The sequence below is a fragment of the Phasianus colchicus genome, chromosome 19 (genome assembly GCF_987193195.1).
Source record: "Phasianus colchicus chromosome 19, bPhaCol1.hap1.1, whole genome shotgun sequence".
NCBI classification, from domain to species: Eukaryota; Metazoa; Chordata; class Aves; order Galliformes; family Phasianidae; genus Phasianus; species Phasianus colchicus.
In genome coordinates, this window is record NC_143454.1 from 5,410 (window position 1) to 10,000 (window position 4,591).

Consider the following 4,591-nt stretch of genomic DNA (forward strand, 5'->3'; position numbering starts at 1 on the left):
CTAACCCTAACCCTAACCCTAACCCTAACCCTAACCCTAACCCTAACCCTAACCCTAACCCTAACCCTAACCCTAACCCTAACCCTAACCCTAACCCTAACCCTAACCCTAACCCTAACCCTAACCCTAACCCTAACCCTAACCCTAACCCTAACCCTAACCCTAACCCTAACCCTAACCCTAACCCTAACCCTAACCCTAACCCTAACCCTAACCCTAACCCTAACCCTAACCCTAACCCTAACCCTAACCCTAACCCTAACCCTAACCCTAACCCTAACCCTAACCCTAACCCTAACCCTAACCCTAACCCTAACCCTAACCCTAACCCTAACCCTAACCCTAACCCTAACCCTAACCCTAACCCTAACCCTAACCCTAACCCTAACCCTAACCCTAACCCTAACCCTAACCCTAACCCTAACCCTAACCCTAACCCTAACCCTAACCCTAACCCTAACCCTAACCCTAACCCTAACCCTAACCCTAACCCTAACCCTAACCCTAACCCTAACCCTAACCCTAACCCTAACCCTAACCCTAACCCTAACCCTAACCCTAACCCTAACCCTAACCCTAACCCTAACCCTAACCCTAACCCTAACCCTAACCCTAACCCTAACCCTAACCCTAACCCTAACCCTAACCCTAACCCTAACCCTAACCCTAACCCTAACCCTAACCCTAACCCTAACCCTAACCCTAACCCTAACCCTAACCCTAACCCTAACCCTAACCCTAACCCTAACCCTAACCCTAACCCTAACCCTAACCCTAACCCTAACCCTAACCCTAACCCTAACCCTAACCCTAACCCTAACCCTAACCCTAACCCTAACCCTAACCCTAACCCTAACCCTAACCCTAACCCTAACCCTAACCCTAACCCTAACCCTAACCCTAACCCTAACCCTAACCCTAACCCTAACCCTAACCCTAACCCTAACCCTAACCCTAACCCTAACCCTAACCCTAACCCTAACCCTAACCCTAACCCTAACCCTAACCCTAACCCTAACCCTAACCCTAACCCTAACCCTAACCCTAACCCTAACCCTAACCCTAACCCTAACCCTAACCCTAACCCTAACCCTAACCCTAACCCTAACCCTAACCCTAACCCTAACCCTAACCCTAACCCTAACCCTAACCCTAACCCTAACCCTAACCCTAACCCTAACCCTAACCCTAACCCTAACCCTAACCCTAACCCTAACCCTAACCCTAACCCTAACCCTAACCCTAACCCTAACCCTAACCCTAACCCTAACCCTAACCCTAACCCTAACCCTAACCCTAACCCTAACCCTAACCCTAACCCTAACCCTAACCCTAACCCTAACCCTAACCCTAACCCTAACCCTAACCCTAACCCTAACCCTAACCCTAACCCTAACCCTAACCCTAACCCTAACCCTAACCCTAACCCTAACCCTAACCCTAACCCTAACCCTAACCCTAACCCTAACCCTAACCCTAACCCTAACCCTAACCCTAACCCTAACCCTAACCCTAACCCTAACCCTAACCCTAACCCTAACCCTAACCCTAACCCTAACCCTAACCCTAACCCTAACCCTAACCCTAACCCTAACCCTAACCCTAACCCTAACCCTAACCCTAACCCTAACCCTAACCCTAACCCTAACCCTAACCCTAACCCTAACCCTAACCCTAACCCTAACCCTAACCCTAACCCTAACCCTAACCCTAACCCTAACCCTAACCCTAACCCTAACCCTAACCCTAACCCTAACCCTAACCCTAACCCTAACCCTAACCCTAACCCTAACCCTAACCCTAACCCTAACCCTAACCCTAACCCTAACCCTAACCCTAACCCTAACCCTAACCCTAACCCTAACCCTAACCCTAACCCTAACCCTAACCCTAACCCTAACCCTAACCCTAACCCTAACCCTAACCCTAACCCTAACCCTAACCCTAACCCTAACCCTAACCCTAACCCTAACCCTAACCCTAACCCTAACCCTAACCCTAACCCTAACCCTAACCCTAACCCTAACCCTAACCCTAACCCTAACCCTAACCCTAACCCTAACCCTAACCCTAACCCTAACCCTAACCCTAACCCTAACCCTAACCCTAACCCTAACCCTAACCCTAACCCTAACCCTAACCCTAACCCTAACCCTAACCCTAACCCTAACCCTAACCCTAACCCTAACCCTAACCCTAACCCTAACCCTAACCCTAACCCTAACCCTAACCCTAACCCTAACCCTAACCCTAACCCTAACCCTAACCCTAACCCTAACCCTAACCCTAACCCTAACCCTAACCCTAACCCTAACCCTAACCCTAACCCTAACCCTAACCCTAACCCTAACCCTAACCCTAACCCTAACCCTAACCCTAACCCTAACCCTAACCCTAACCCTAACCCTAACCCTAACCCTAACCCTAACCCTAACCCTAACCCTAACCCTAACCCTAACCCTAACCCTAACCCTAACCCTAACCCTAACCCTAACCCTAACCCTAACCCTAACCCTAACCCTAACCCTAACCCTAACCCTAACCCTAACCCTAACCCTAACCCTAACCCTAACCCTAACCCTAACCCTAACCCTAACCCTAACCCTAACCCTAACCCTAACCCTAACCCTAACCCTAACCCTAACCCTAACCCTAACCCTAACCCTAACCCTAACCCTAACCCTAACCCTAACCCTAACCCTAACCCTAACCCTAACCCTAACCCTAACCCTAACCCTAACCCTAACCCTAACCCTAACCCTAACCCTAACCCTAACCCTAACCCTAACCCTAACCCTAACCCTAACCCTAACCCTAACCCTAACCCTAACCCTAACCCTAACCCTAACCCTAACCCTAACCCTAACCCTAACCCTAACCCTAACCCTAACCCTAACCCTAACCCTAACCCTAACCCTAACCCTAACCCTAACCCTAACCCTAACCCTAACCCTAACCCTAACCCTAACCCTAACCCTAACCCTAACCCTAACCCTAACCCTAACCCTAACCCTAACCCTAACCCTAACCCTAACCCTAACCCTAACCCTAACCCTAACCCTAACCCTAACCCTAACCCTAACCCTAACCCTAACCCTAACCCTAACCCTAACCCTAACCCTAACCCTAACCCTAACCCTAACCCTAACCCTAACCCTAACCCTAACCCTAACCCTAACCCTAACCCTAACCCTAACCCTAACCCTAACCCTAACCCTAACCCTAACCCTAACCCTAACCCTAACCCTAACCCTAACCCTAACCCTAACCCTAACCCTAACCCTAACCCTAACCCTAACCCTAACCCTAACCCTAACCCTAACCCTAACCCTAACCCTAACCCTAACCCTAACCCTAACCCTAACCCTAACCCTAACCCTAACCCTAACCCTAACCCTAACCCTAACCCTAACCCTAACCCTAACCCTAACCCTAACCCTAACCCTAACCCTACCCTAACCCTAACCCTAACCCTAACCCTAACCCTAACCCTAACCCTAACCCTAACCCTAACCCTAACCCTAACCCTAACCCTAACCCTAACCCTAACCCTAACCCTAACCCTAACCCTAACCCTAACCCTAACCCTAACCCTAACCCTAACCCTAACCCTAACCCTAACCCTAACCCTAACCCTAACCCTAACCCTAACCCTAACCCTAACCCTAACCCTAACCCTAACCCTAACCCTAACCCTAACCCTAACCCTACCCTAACCCTAACCCTAACCCTAACCCTAACCCTAACCCTAACCCTAACCCTAACCCTAACCCTAACCCTAACCCTAACCCTAACCCTAACCCTAACCCTAACCCTAACCCTAACCCTAACCCTAACCCTAACCCTAACCCTAACCCTAACCCTAACCCTAACCCTAACCCTAACCCTAACCCTAACCCTAACCCTAACCCTAACCCTAACCCTAACCCTACCCTAACCCTAACCCTAACCCTAACCCTAACCCTAACCCTAACCCTAACCCTAACCCTACCCTAACCCTAACCCTAACCCTAACCCTAACCCTAACCCTAACCCTACCCTAACCCTAACCCTAACCCTAACCCTAACCCTACCCTAACCCTACCCTAACCCTAACCCTAACCCTAACCCTAACCCTAACCCTACCCTAACCCTAACCCTAACCCTAACCCTAACCCTAACCCTACCCTAACCCTAACCCTAACCCTAACCCTAACCCCTAACCCCTAACCCTAACCCTAACCCTAACCCTAACCCTAACCCTAACCCTAACCCTAACCCTACCCTAACCCTAACCCTAACCCTAACCCTAACCCTAACCCTAACCCTACCCCTACCCCAACCCTAACCCTAACCCTAACCCTAACCCTAACCCTAACCCTAACCCTAACCCTAACCCTAACCCTAACCCTAACCCTAACCCTAACCCTAACCCTAAACCCAAACCCTAACCCTAACCCTAACCCTAACCCTAACCCTAACCCTACCCTAACCCTAACCCTAACCCTAACCCTAACCCTAACCCTAACCCTAACCCTACCCTAACCCTAACCCTAACCCTAACCCTAACCCTAACCCTACCCTAACCCTAACCCTAACCCTAACCCTAACC